The following is a 14,646-nucleotide window of genomic DNA, read 5'->3' on the forward strand; positions in this document are numbered from 1 at the left end:
ACATTCGTATGTGGAAAGATGCTATTTGTAACTCATGTGAACTTTTTCAATATTAGGGTAGGTAGAAGAAATACATACATACATACAAGTGTGTGTATTTTTATGTGTATGCATGCATGTATGCATGTATAGATGTGTGTATGTGTGTATGGTTATGTATGTGTATATGGGTATGTATGTATGTATGTATATGTGTATATATATAAATATACATATGTGTGTATACACATACAGAAGGCACAAGCTGAGCTGAATATGAAGGAAGAATACCTAGAAAACAAAATTTACTGTTGAATGGAATGTACTAGGTGTAAAAGAAAGGAGAGGTAGAATGTAGTAAATCATCTCACATAAAAGAGGCAAGAAAGAGCTTTTACACTGGAGGGCAGGAGGGGGGAAATGAAAATAAATAAGTGAGCCTTGCTCTCATGGGATTTGACTTAAAGAGGGAATAACACACACTCAATTGGATGTGGAAATCTATTTTGCCCTGCAGGAAGACAAGGGTGAAGGGGATAGGAGAGGGAAGATAATAGAAGGGACAGCAAATTGGGGAAAGGGATAATCAGAAGCAAACATTTTTGTGGGAGGACAGGTCAAGGGAGAGAATGGAATAAATGGAGGGCAGAATAAAACAGAGGGAAATGTAGTTAGTCTTTCCCAACATAACTATTGTGGAAGTGTTTTGCATTGCTACACGTGTATGACCTATATTGAATTGCTTGCTTTCTCAATAAGGGGAGGGGGTTGGGGATGGAGGAAGGAAGAGAATATGGAACTCAAAACTTTAATAATGGATGTTAAAAATTATTTTAGCATGCACCTGGAAAATAAGATGCAAAGGCAAAAGGGTATAGAAATCTATTTTGCCCTACAGGAAAATAGAAAGGAGGGAGATGGAAGAAGGGGGTGGTAATAGAAGGAAGGACAGACTGGAGGAAGGGGCTGATGTGGTGCATGCTTTCCTGGGTTGGGGGTGGTGAGAGATGGGGACAAAATTTTGAATCCAATTCTTGTGTAAGTGAATTTTGAGAACTGAAAAATAAATTATTATTTATCAAAAATATTTTTAAGCTGTGACTATCTAAAAAAGAGAAATACAGATCTCAGGAATAGAGGCAACAGTTTTCTGTCTCTGCATTTTGTGACTTATAGTCCTAATAATCATGGTTTTGTCAAAAGCGAACGACAACTTATTTCTACTTACATCTCTTATGGTCCAATAAGTCCTTAGGACATGAGGATATACTACCATGGAGTAGACCAGTGTATCAAACTCAAATAGAAGCAGATCCTTGATCCCTGTGCACTGCTTAATCACTTAGAAAACCACAAATTAACAATATTTATGTGGTATTGTATTTTTATTTATTTTGTTCTAATTTCCCAATCATATTTTCATCTGCTTCAGGTCACACTTGGTAGTTTGGGACCATGAGTTTGACACCTCAGGAGCAGATTAAAAGGTGGAACATTCATACTATTGATTTGTGAGTCACTGCAAAAGTCTTAAATTCTATACTAATTCTATATGCCTTCTAGGTGGTAGACATGTACAGTATTTCTTAAGTTTTACCTCTTTTAGTTTCTGTTCCCAGGGATTTGTTTCCCTTATTCTCTAGTTTTGTGTAAAAAAAAAGATATGGTGGGTACTACTTGTCCTGACTGACTAATTTTCCCTTATTTGTAGTTTGATCTAGGAAGCCTTGAGAGGGTTTCATGTTGAACTAATGATAAAGTCCTGAGCTCTGGTCACAGGCTTAAGTTTTCTCTTTTACTCTTTAGGAGTTACCCATGAGGGGAGAAAAACATGTATGTCAGTACTTTCATATTAAACTCTTGAGATTATAAGAAGAAATGTCCTGAGGGAGAGACTTTGAATCACTCAGTGGTACTATACTCTACTGGTTCTGATCGCCAAATTGCATTTCTGGTTGTTTCTTAATAACAGAGTCCATAAAACCCCAAAGAATCAGGAGTCTATGGTTGAACGTGAGACATGGTTGGTTGTATCCTTGGTCAGGGTCTACAGAGAATTGTATTCTCTGCTTGAGATTGTCATCTGCTCCTACTTATGATGGAATTCAACTTCCATTTGCTCTGTAATTATAAGTGATTGATAAAGGAATATTTTACACATGTTAATTCAAACTGTAATGCTGATTGGCTTATCCAGCAGGCATCTGGGCTGAAGGTACTGTGCTCCGTGGAAATAAAAATATACTTTTTGATGTTTTCATTTAATAATTGTGATAGGTCTATCAAATTTGGAGTTTTTTTTAACATTGTTCGGATCTACATTTTCTTTATTATTTTTTTATTGGATTTGCCAAGTCCTGAAAGAGAAAGATGAATGTTAAAAAAAAACTTACCTATAATCATTGTCTCCCTATCCAGGTCTTTCTGCATCTTAGTTAGTTTTTCCTTCAAGTACTTAAATGCCACATCACTTGATTCATAGCTATTTAACAATAATGTCATTCAATTAACTCTGATGACTTTAAGGATAATGTTGTTTCCCTCTTCTAGCTGCCTTATATGGAATCATAATTACTATGCCAGCTATTGGGGACTCAGCAGATATAAAATACATTTTATTTCAGTGCTTCACTTTGATTCTCTATGTGGTTTTGTGGGTTAAATTCTTTTCTTGTATATACAAAATTGTTATCTTTCTAATATATTCAGACATTCTATTTCATGTTGTGGAAGAATAGTCTATAAATATTAAAGGTTATTAAGTTCATGTTCCCTCTTACTATCAAATTCTGTTAAATTCATTTAATATTTCCTTGAGACCCACACTAGGTCTCCAAGGTTTGTTTTGGTCACACTAAGTTACTCATTCTGTTCATAGCAACTCAAGCCCAGATTTCTGCTTTCCTTTTAATTTGGTTTGTCTGTGAAGAAAGTTTTGAATTTAATGTTTTCAAAATTATTCACTTTCCATTTTGTAATATTGCTATCTCTTGTTTGGTCTAAAGTTCTCCCATTATCCATAGGTCTGATAAGTAAACTATGTCATGCTCCCCTAATTTGGTTATGGTATGAGTCTAGATCATGAACTCATTTTAACCTTTTCTTGGTATATTGTGTGAGATATTAGTCTAAATTTATTTTTTTTCCAAACGCTCTTCAGGTTTCCCAGAAATGTTTGTCAAATAATAAGTTCTCATCCCCAAAGCTGGTATATTCGCGTTTATCAAGCACTATATTACTATGGTATTTACCTACTCTGTATCATGTAATCAGTCTATTCCACTGATCCACCACTCTATTTCTTAGCCAGTACTAGATTGTTTTAATGATTAACACTTTATAATACAGTTTGAGATCTTGTATGACTGTGCCACCTTCATATTTTTTTTTCATGAATTCCATTGTTAGTTTTAAGTTAATTTATTTATTTTTAGTTTTCAGTATTTACTTACATTAGCTTTAATTTCCCTCCCTCCCTTCTACTTCCCTCCCCAAGACAGCCTGCAATCTGATATAGGCTTTGCATATACATTCCTATTAAATCTATTTTTTTCATTAGTCATGTTGTATAGAAGAATTATTACAAATGAGAGAAACCATAAGAAAGAAAAAACAAAACAAAACAAGCAAAAAAAGAAAATAGTATGTTTTGCTATGAATTCAGATGCCATAGTTCTTTCTCTGGATGTGAACTGTATTTTCCATCAGGAGTCCTTTGAAATGGTTTTAAGTCCTTGCATTACTGATAAGGGCTGTCTATAACAATCGGTCATCACAGACTGTGGCTGTTACTGTTTTCAGTGTTCTCCTGGTTCTGTTCATTTCACTCAATATCAGTTCATATAAATCTTTCAGAGTTTTCTGAAGTCCACCTACTCATCATTTCTTATAGCACAAAAGTATTCCATTACATTTGTATCCTACAACTTGTTCATCCATTCCCCAATTTATAGTTCTTTGACACCACAAAAAGAGAGGCTATAAATATGTTTGTGTAGGTGGGAAATTTCCTATTTTTATGATCTCTTTAGGATACATGTTGGGTCAAAGGTTATGCACATTTTTATAGCCCTTGGGCCATAGTTCCAAACTGCTCTCCAGAATGGGTGGATTAGCTCACAGCTCCACCAACAATGAGTTAATGTTCCAACTTTCATACTTCTTCTTCAACGTTTATCAATTTCCTGTTTTGTCGTGTTAGCCAATCTGAAATTGTGATTTCAGATGTAGGATCTCAGAGTTGTTTTGATTTGCATCTCTTCAATCAATAATGACTTGGAGCATTTTTCATACGACTATAGATAGCTTTATTTCTTCCTCTGAAAACTACCTGTTTGTATCATTTGAGCATTTATCAATTGGAGAATGACCTGGATTCTTGTACATTTGACTCAGTTCCCTATATATTTCAGAAATGATGCCTTTATCAAAGACACTAGTAAAAATTCTTTCCCAGTTTTCTGTTTCTCTCCTAATCTTGGTTGCATAGGGTTTATTTGTGCAAAAACTTTTCAATTTAATGTAATCAAAATTGTCCATTTTGCATTTCATAACGTTCTCTATCTCTTGTTTGGTCATGAGTTCCTCCATTCTCCATAAATCTGATGGATAAATTCTCCCCTAATCTGTTTATAGTATCAGCCTTTATATCTAAATTGTGTACCCATTTGGAATTTATTTCGTGTACAGCATACAATGCTGGTCTATGTCCAGTTTCTGCCAAACCATTTTCTTGTTTTCCCAGCAGTTTTTCACAAATAGTGAGGTCTTACACTGGAAGCTGGAGTCTTTGAGTTTATCAAACAGTAGATTGCTAAAGTCATTGACCATTCTTTCATGTGTACCTAACCTATTCCACTGATTAATCCCTGTATTTCTTAGCCAGTACCATGTGGTTTTGATAATTGCTGCTTTATAATACAACTTTAGATCTTTTATGGTGAGGCCATCTTCACTAACATTTCTTTGCATTAATTCCCTTGATATTCTAGACCTTTTGCTCTTCTGGATGAATTTTGGTATTTTTTCAAGTTCAATAAAATATTTTTGACAGTTTGCTGTGGTACTGAACAGGTAAATTAATTTAGTTAGGATTATTATTTTATTATATTGTCTTGGACTACTCATGACCAATTAATATTTTTCCAACTTTACAGCTCTGACTTCATTGATGTGAGAAAATATTTTGTAATTACATAAAATTATTGGGAGGTAGACTCTTAAGTAGTTTATTGTCTACAGATATTTTAAATGGCATTTTTTTCTATTTTTTCCTAGTGGACTTTGCTGATAACATATGGAGATGCTGCTAATTTATGAGAGCCTGTTTTATATCCTGCAGCTCTGCTAAAGTTCTTCATTATTTCAATTAGTTCTTTAGTAGGTTCTCTAAGATCCTGCAAGTATACATCATATCATCTGTAAAAGCTGATAGTTTTGTTTCCTTATTGCGTATTCTAATTCCTTCAATTTACTCCTGATCTTTTCATCACAAATTAGAAGGCTTCATTATAGCAGACTGCCCAATGAGGGCTATACAGTTTACTGGTTAAAGTCAGTCCCTGAGCTTTCTGAAGTAAAGACAACTTCTGATTTTTGAAGCAGAAGTGGAATCAGTACTTCAGACTGCTTTATCATTATAGTGGAAAAGATTGTTTCTACCTTTCTGGGAGAAGGTGAACCTGAATAGGGGCTGGAGAATAGCAAGGGATGGGGAAAGAGATTTGATGGGTTAGAGGAGCTGGGGGTCTGAACACAGGAACAAAGCGAGCAGGGATTTCAGGGCTTGAGATTGTGTGAGACAAAGGGTGAGTCAGTTTAATGCATGTATTTGGCTAATTTCTCTTCACTTTGAGGGATTGTCACTGTGCCTGTCTTCCATTTAATATCTTTATTTCACTGAACATTAAGGAAGGAAATGACCTTGTTGCAATAATTTTTAGAAAAAAGTATTCTCCCCTAGGATTACCGCACCCCTCAATGATGGTCTAAGACTGAACTTATTCACTGCCTTCCTGCATAGATGATAAATATTGATAGAATAGGAAGATGATGATTCATATTCTGTCCCAGATATTTGTAGATTGTGTGACCTCTTGGTTTCAGTTTCCTCATTTGTAAAATAAGGAATTTGGATTTGATGATCCCCAAGATCCCTCACTTTGCTAAATTTATGCTTCTGTGATGCTCAACTGAGATTAGTAGCAGTGGATGGTGATTTCTGGTCTGCTCAGCTCTATCCCAGAATTTAAATTACATGTGCACAGAGGAGCTATGGAGCCAGGCTGCATTGGTCAGGGGAGCAACAATGCCTTCTTCTACCGGGAGCAACTTTGCCCCAAAGATCTAAGTGCTTCAGGAACAAACCATTAAAAAGAGAAAGGCTGGTAGGATACCTGGCTTCTCAGACTGAGACTCATAGGATATATAAACGGTAGGAGGGGGGTCAAAGCTGATATAGATCCTGGGGAAAACTCAGCTTTCCATGTTAAAAACCTGAGATTTATTAATATAAATAAGAAGTAATTGGGCCTGGGGTGGGGTAAGGACTTATTCACACAAACTAAACTTATGACAGACTAATTGATAAACTAGAATGACAACTGATTTCAAATGGGGACTGTTCCCGTAAGATAACAAATAGAAATTCTCAGGGCTGAAAGTCTAAGTGAGTAGTTTCGCTACTGGAAAAAGTAGTACAACATTCATTAGGGAAAATTCCCTTTGTGTTTGCCGGAGGAACTGCCTTTCGTTTCCCTATGAATATTTATGTCTAATAATTGGTATCAGTCATTACAATATTAGGATTATAGAATTGAAAGCTGAAGGTAACATTAGAGATCATCAAAAGGAGATGTAGATGAGTTTGTTCAGAGTCACAGGGCTTGTATGCAGCATACCTGGTTGAACTCACTTTGCATGATTACAAATTCAGTTCTTGTACTTGACGAATTCAGAGAATATCTCACCAGAAAAACCCTGGAACAGTGGGAGCAGCAGAAGGGGTAAACAGACTCTTAGCCCATGAGGCTAGGAAAATCTCTAAGGAAGGTCCCTCTTGCTGTGGCTGAAGGGGACCAGGGCAGGATCAGAACTGTCCCAGACAGCCCCACCTCAAAAAACCCAGAGAAGATCCTAAGCCCCAGGGGGGTGAAGCCAGAAACTGCCAACACCAGGACCCCAGGAGAGTCTCAGCATCCCAGAGGAATCGGGAAGACACTAGGGCAGACGGGATCACCAACCACTGAGCTTTCCCATGCTCCAACTCAGTAGAGAAGACCTCCTGTGGCCAGATCACCCCTCCCTCACACTTAATGAGCTAGCTCCTGGGTAACTGTGGGGAAACACAAGAAGACCTCACCTGGCCTCTGCTTTCCAACACCAGCCAACTCAGGACCAGGTAAGCTGCAGCATTTTAGACTTTACCTGAAAGAATCAGAAGCTACAACACACAAACCCCCAACTTTTAGGCACAAGGCACAGGAACTGTGGGATAGATCCCCTCTGTGAGCCAGAAACAGAGATCTACTTTAAAAGGAAGGTAAAGGGTGATTATCATGAGTAAGATGCAAAGTAGAAGAGAATAAGAAGCAAAGCAGAAAGGAAAAGACAATAGAATCTTTATATGTGGACAAGAACCAAAACACAAATACCAAAGAGGTAAGCTTTGAGACTTTAATCCTATCAGAAACTTCAGAAGGGAATATGAACTGGTCTGAAGCTCAAAGAGCCTTCTTGGAAGAGCTCAGGAAGGCTTTTAAAAGTCAAATTAGAGAAATAGAAGAAAAACTGACCCATGACTTTAAAAATATGGAAAAAGAAATCACAGAAGAATTTAAAAGGACAAATGGACAAATGGAAAAGGAAATACAAAACCAAACTGGACAAAATAACTCCTTAAAATGAAAAAATGGACAGATGGAAAAAGTGATGCAAAAGTTAACTGAAGAAAACAATTTGATAAAAATTAGAATCAGACAAGTGGAAGCTAATGAATCCATGAGACATCAAGAATCAGTCAAACACAATCTAAAGAATGAAAAGATAGAAGAAAATGTAAAATATCTTATTGGAAAAACAACCTGACCTGGACAACAGATCCAGGAGAGTAAATCTAAGGATTGTTGGTCTACCAGAAGGGCATGATGAAAAAAAAAGCCTGGACGATATCATCCAAGAAATACTCAAGGAAAATTGCCCAGAAGTCCTAAATCCAGAGGGCAAAAGAGACATCGAAAGAATCCACCATTCACCTCCTGAAAGGGACCCCAAATGAAAAGTACCAAGGAATATTGTTGCCCAATTCCAGAACTATCAAGTGAAGAAGAAAATACAGCAGACAGCTAGAAAGACACAATTCAAATATTGAGGAGCTACAGTCAGGACCATACAGGACCTTGCAATTTCTACATTAAAAGATAGAATGAATTGGAATATGATATTCCATAAGGCAAAGGAGCTTGGAGTACAACCAAGGATCAATTACCCACAGAAGTTCAGCATAACATTTCAGGCAAGGATATTGGCAGACCATCCTGATGAAAAGGTCAGAACTCAATAGAAAATTTGATCTTTAAATGCTGGTTTCAAGAGAGGCATAAAATGGTAAACAGGGAAAAATAGTTGTTACATAATATCCACAAAGTATTTACATCCCTATAAAAGAAGATGATGCTTGTTAATCTTGAGAACTGTATATTTATTATGAAATATAAAGGGCATATACAAAGATAGAGGGAGTGGTTATAAATTAAATGATGTGATGATAACAAATGTGATTTAAGAGTATAAAGGAATTGTAATGGGAGATGTGCAAAGGAGGAGGCAGAAAAAAATAAATTTCATCATAGGAAAAGGCTTGAAAATATATCACAATAGATGGAAAGAGGGGCAGGAGATGGGCATTGTTTGAATGGTCCTCTCTTCTGATTGTATTCAAGGAGGGTACAACAAATTCAGTTTAGTATAGAAATATTATTAGTTCTATAGGCAGTAGGAAGGGAAGGGGGAAAGAAAAGGAAGGTGAGGTTAAAAGGGAGGGAAGAAGTAGTAAGGGACAAATGGATTAAAAATGAGGGAGGCTGAAAGTAGGGAGGGAAGACTGAGGGAGGCAGTGGTCAAAAATTAAAACTCTATCGTGGAGAAGAAGGGAGAAAGGAGAGCTAAAAGCATAAACAAGGGGAAATGGGATGCAGAGATAGTAAATGAATGTGAATGGTATGAAATCTCCCATAAAATGGAGACAGATAGCAGAATGGATTAAAAATCATAATCCAAAAATATGTTGTTTACAAGAAACACATTTGAAAAGGGCATACACACAGGATAAAGGTATAAAGTGGGAGCAGAATATTTTGTGCTTCTGCTGATGAAAGAAAAGCATGGGTACCAATCCTAATCTCAGACAAAGCAAAAGCAGAAATAGACCTAATGAAAAGAAATAAGTATGGAAACCATATCCTGGTAAAAGGCACTGTAGACAATGAAGCAATTTCATTACTAAATATATATGCTCCAAGTGGGAGAACATCCAAATTCTTAGAGGAGAATTTAAGGCAGTTACAGGAAGAAATAGACAGCAAAACCATACTAGTGGGGGACCTCAGTCTTCCCCTGTCTGAACTTGATTAATCTACCTCAAAATAAATAAGAAAGACTTGAAGGAGGTGAATAAAACTCTGGAGAAGGTGCATATGATAGATCTCTGGAGAAAAATGAATGGGAATAGAAAGGAATATACCTATTTCTCAGCAGTACATGGCACATATACAAAAGTTGACTATGTACTAGGACATAAAAAACTCACAATCCAGTGCAGAAAGGCAGAGATAGTCAGTGCATCCTTCTTAGATCATAATGCCATAAAAATTATATGTAGTCAAAGGCCATGGAAATATAAACTAAAAATAAAATGGAAACTCTACAATCCAATCTTAAAGAATGAGTGGGTTAAACAGAAAATCATAGAAATAATCAACAACTTCATTCAAGAGAATGACAATAATAAGACAACCTACCAAATCTTACGGGATACTACAAAAGCAGTTCTTCGGGGAAGATTTATATCTTTGAATGACTATGTGAATGAAATAGAGATAGAGGAGATCAATGAATTGGGCATGCAGCTGAAAAAGCTAGAAAAAGAGCAAATTGAAAATTCCCAAGTAAATGCCAAATTAGAAATACTGAAAGCTAAAGGACAGTTTTAAAAAGTTGAAATTAGAAAACTATTGAACTAAAAATTATACTAAGATTTGGTTTTATGAAAAAACCAATAAAATTTATAAACCTTTGGTCAATCTAATTTAAAAAAAGAAAGAAGAAAACCAAATCACCAATATCAAAAACAAAAAGGGTGAACTAATTGCCAATAAGGAGGAACTTAAAACAATAATTAGAAATTACTTTGCCCAACTATATGCCCACCCTTGAACCCAACAATATCACTTTTGTTCTGTATTCCAAAGAGATGATAAAAATTAGAAAAGCACCCTCATGTATAAAAATATTTATTGTAGTTCTTTTTGTGGTCACCAAGAATTGGAAATTGTGATAATGTTTGCTAATTGAGGAACGGTTGAACAAGTCATGGTATATGAATGCAATGGAATGCTGTTGTGCTATAAGAAATGATAAACAGATGGATTTCAGAAAATCCTGGAAAGACTTACATGGACTGATGCTGAGTGAGGGAAGCAAAATAGGAGTACATTGTGTATGGTAACAGCCACATTTTGTGATGACTAACTTTCATACACTTAGCTCTTCTCAGCAATGCTATGATCTAAGACATCTCCAAAAGACTCATGATTCAAAATGTCACATCCAGAGAAAGACCTACGGAGTCTGAATGCAGATGGAAATATACCTTTGTCTGTCTTTCTTGTTGTTGTTGTTTTGTTTGGTTTCTTCTTTCTATTGGTTCCTCCTATTGGTTGTAATTCCTCTTTATGAAATGATTAATGTGAAAATATATTTAATATGAATGTATATGTTGAGTCTTTTCAGATTTCATGCTGTCTTCAGGAGAGGAAAAGGAAAGCAAGGAGGTGAAGAACATTTAAAACTCAAAAGCTCATGTGAGTGATTGTTGAAAGCTAAAAATGAATTAATTCATTAAAAATATACCATGAAAATAGGAAGACATTAGAAAACTATTTCTTTCATGGTAGAGGCAGAAAATAATATGCAGCATCAGAGGATAAAATAAATCATAAAATAACCAAACGGGAAGTCTACATAATAGAAAATTTAAAAGTTTTTACCTCAATAAGATCAATACATCTAGAATCAGAAACTAAAGTACAAGTTTTGGGAAAAAGCTTTAAACTAAATTCTCATGGCATATGTTTGATGCATACATTATTATTACTATAATTTTTATTATTTATTGTTCCTGAGAAGAAACAAAGACTGGTACATGAAATAACTTGCCCAGGTTCATACATGGCATAAATATCTGAGGTGAGATTTCACATCAGGTCTAGACTTGGATCCAGTGCTTTTTACTAGTTGCACTATCTGCCTAGTTTTGATCCTTCATTCCACTAAAATATTAGCTTTTCCAGGGCAAGTTCTCTCCCTGCCTCTCCTCTCTCTACCTACCTCCCTTTATGTCTCCCTCTGTGTTTGTGTCTCTCTCTGTTTCTCTATCGACCTTTCCCTTTCTCCCTCCTCCTCCCCTTTTTCTTTTCTCATCTGTCCCTGTCTCAGGAGTGGGGGAAGGTGACAATCTTTATATTCCCAGTGCCTATCAGAGTGTCTTAAACATAGTGGAGGCTTGATTAATGTTGCTAAATTAAATTCATAGCCAACTGAGATCAGGGACCTGAGGAAAAGTGATATATGATGGTTGTAGAGACAGAAGCAGAGTCATTTGGAGTGGATATTCAACCCCTATCAAAGACACACTTCACCGACTTCATAGGTTTCTTGAGATGGTCCCTGTTTCAAAGAATGGCCTCTCCACCTTCACAACAACACCTCTGAAAAGAGATCCTAGTGACCCCTTCTCTACCTTCCCTAGACATAGGGACCCTTGTCTTTCCAAGGGTCAAGCTTTGTTGAGATGGCAGGCAGAGTATTTTCTGGGCCCCTCTAAGGTTCTGATTTCCCCTTCTCTCCTAATGATGACCTTACTGAGTGTCTGGCTTGAAGGACAGAAGGGTGAGTCTCTATAAAAGTCTCTGATTTCTTTTATTCCATCTCTCTGGAAACCAAAGTCTCAGGGAGCCTCTCTTCCTTAATGGAGCCTAGCTGAGATTCTGGGACAGCAAACATTTCCTGTTTAGTATTTCAAGCCCACCCCCCCCCCCACCCACTGTGTGTCACTATCCATATCAGAGGTTACCCTGTTCTCAGTGCTCTCTTGTTCTGCTGAACAGATAGCACTGCAGAGACTGAAGATTGGGGAGGTAAGGTCTGACCTCAGACTGTCAACAAAGAGGCACCTGCTCCTGGGCTTATCAGGTAAAGACAAATCAACTTGTTTTTAGGGTCTCATTAAGAGCCTAGAAACATGGGATCTTGTCCCAGCTGCTGTCTCTCAGTCTCAGTCTCAGTCTCAGTCTCTGTCTGTCTGTCTCTCTCTCACTTTGTCTCTGTCTCTGTCTCTCTCTGTCTCTTTCTCTCTCTGTCTCTCTCTCTCTCTCTCTCTCTCTCACACACACACACACATACATGCACACACACACGCACACCACACACCTTGGACAATTGCTACTCTGTGTTGTTCCTTTTTTTCATCTGTCAATTGGGAATTATCTGCCTACTTCATGAAATCTGTGAGGATCAAATGAGAATGAACATGAATGTACTTTGAAATGCATAGAATACTTCACAAAGGATAGTTTCAGTTGTTTTGTTACTATTATTGTGCATGGCTGAAAAAAAATCTGACCAGGCTGAAGAGACAATGAAATGGGGGAGGAGAAAGGAGGGAGAGAAGGAGGGGGCGGGGGGAGGCAGGGAGAGCAGGAGGGAGAGAGAGAGAGAACATTGTGTTTGTCCTTAGTTCTTGAAGAGGACCATGACATCAAGATGATGATGTGACTTGCAGTTGACTTTGATTTGAGTGAGGGAGGGCTTTGAAAGGTCAACAGCCTCACTTTTTCCTCCAGAGTCATCTGGTTCCGGTGGCCTGATATTCATCAGGACAACTGGAGATGTCCCAGGATGCAATGTGAGACCTTGGCCATTTTAGGCTAAGGTCTTATCAGGCTCACTTTGAGTGAGATACTCCCATTCTAAGAATATTCCCCTGGGAAGGGAAGACTGTCAGGGTTCCTGGGGAAAAGAGAAAGAGTATTTAGTAATTACTAATTACTGAGAGAGAATATCAGAGACAAATTAGAGTAAGTGGGTCAGAGATCAACTGGTTAACCCTCGTTAGGGAGAAAAACCTTCTGGAACAGAGTGATAATTATAAATGAAATTGAACTGTTACTTGAGCTGTTATTCCCAGTAAGCATATCCTCTTAGCATAGCAAAGAACCTAGCAAACTGAAAGTTATTTCAGTTAGCAAAGAAGGAAGGTGAAGAGGATGGCAGAAGCCACAGATGGCAATCACAAAACAATTTCTTACCTTTCGTCTGCGTAGCTCTCTGCTTCTGGCCTCTCTCTCCCAATCTCTACTGAAGTTAACAGGCTGGGTCTTCCAGGGGAGGTTGACAAGTTCTCTAATTTAAGATTCCAATGTCAATTAACCAGATGATATCACCAAGATTTTTCCAAAGGATATTTACCAAGAAAGTATAGCAAGGCCTGAAATGACACGTGCCCCTTCCCCTCCCCAACCCAGAAGTACACTGCCCTCTGTACACACTTGGTCCCTGGGAATACTAAGTTCAAACTTGAAGCACAGATACAGTACCAACATAAGGAGCACCTGTGGCCTAGGGGTTCCTCTGGTTCTGAGAGTCTTTTTTCTCCTTCCAAAGGGTCCTCACCAAGTGCAGTTTGGGCTATGACATAGCTGATGGATGAATCACTCCCTCATTTAGCTGAGCCATCTCCTTGCAGGGCTCCTTGTCTTAGCTGCCCAGTCATTTCATTGCTACACTGGGTTGATCTAGTTCTTACACACTGCTGTGGTTTCTTACTGGACTCAGTTGTTGCTACCACTGACTCTAGACTGCAGGAGTAGATGAAACTTCAGAGGGTTTGATGAATTTCTTGGTCTCTCTAGTCTCTTCTCAGTATGCTCAGACACAGAAGATCAGAAAAGAATAAACACAAAATGAATACTCTCAATACCATCATAGCATCAGGGATACAGGACATCTGGGTGAGGAATGAGATAGACAAAATTGCTTCCACTTTCCTCAGCTGGAGGACCATAGCAGCTCCTCCTTGCTCAGAAGTGTATGGGCACAGAGAAGTGCACGAAGGGCTCTGTGTGAGACTACTCAGTTCAAGCTCAACCTCTGTTCAGTCATTAGTCCTTCCAGTTCCTCAGACTCCCCATGAGGCTTTATAACCATATGGCACAATCCATTTGTTTACTCATGGTCAGAAGAAGTCTTCCTAAAAATCCACATGTTGGATGCAACTAGGTAGGGAATCACGTGCAAGTTTTAAGGACTGGTCCTCATGGGGCAGTCTCCCATTACACCCCATTATATTTATGATAAAGAAACATCCCCTTTCTCGTCCTTCTTTTTTGTAAT

The 14,646-nt window shown here is 37.6% G+C and overlaps 1 long non-coding RNA gene across 1 annotated transcript; it reads right to left on the reverse strand.

Moving 5' to 3' along the window:
* Window positions 1-12,824: 12,824 nt before the first annotated feature.
* Window positions 12,825-14,646, reverse strand: LOC140533012 (uncharacterized). Its single transcript, XR_011976762.1, has 2 exons — window positions 13,563-14,646; window positions 12,825-13,263 (listed from the first exon to the last, which is right to left on the reverse strand). It is a non-coding gene; the product is annotated as an uncharacterized lncRNA (long non-coding RNA).

This window comes from Notamacropus eugenii, chromosome 3 (genome assembly GCF_028372415.1).
Source record: "Notamacropus eugenii isolate mMacEug1 chromosome 3, mMacEug1.pri_v2, whole genome shotgun sequence".
In the NCBI taxonomy this organism is placed as follows: domain Eukaryota; kingdom Metazoa; phylum Chordata; class Mammalia; order Diprotodontia; family Macropodidae; genus Notamacropus; species Notamacropus eugenii.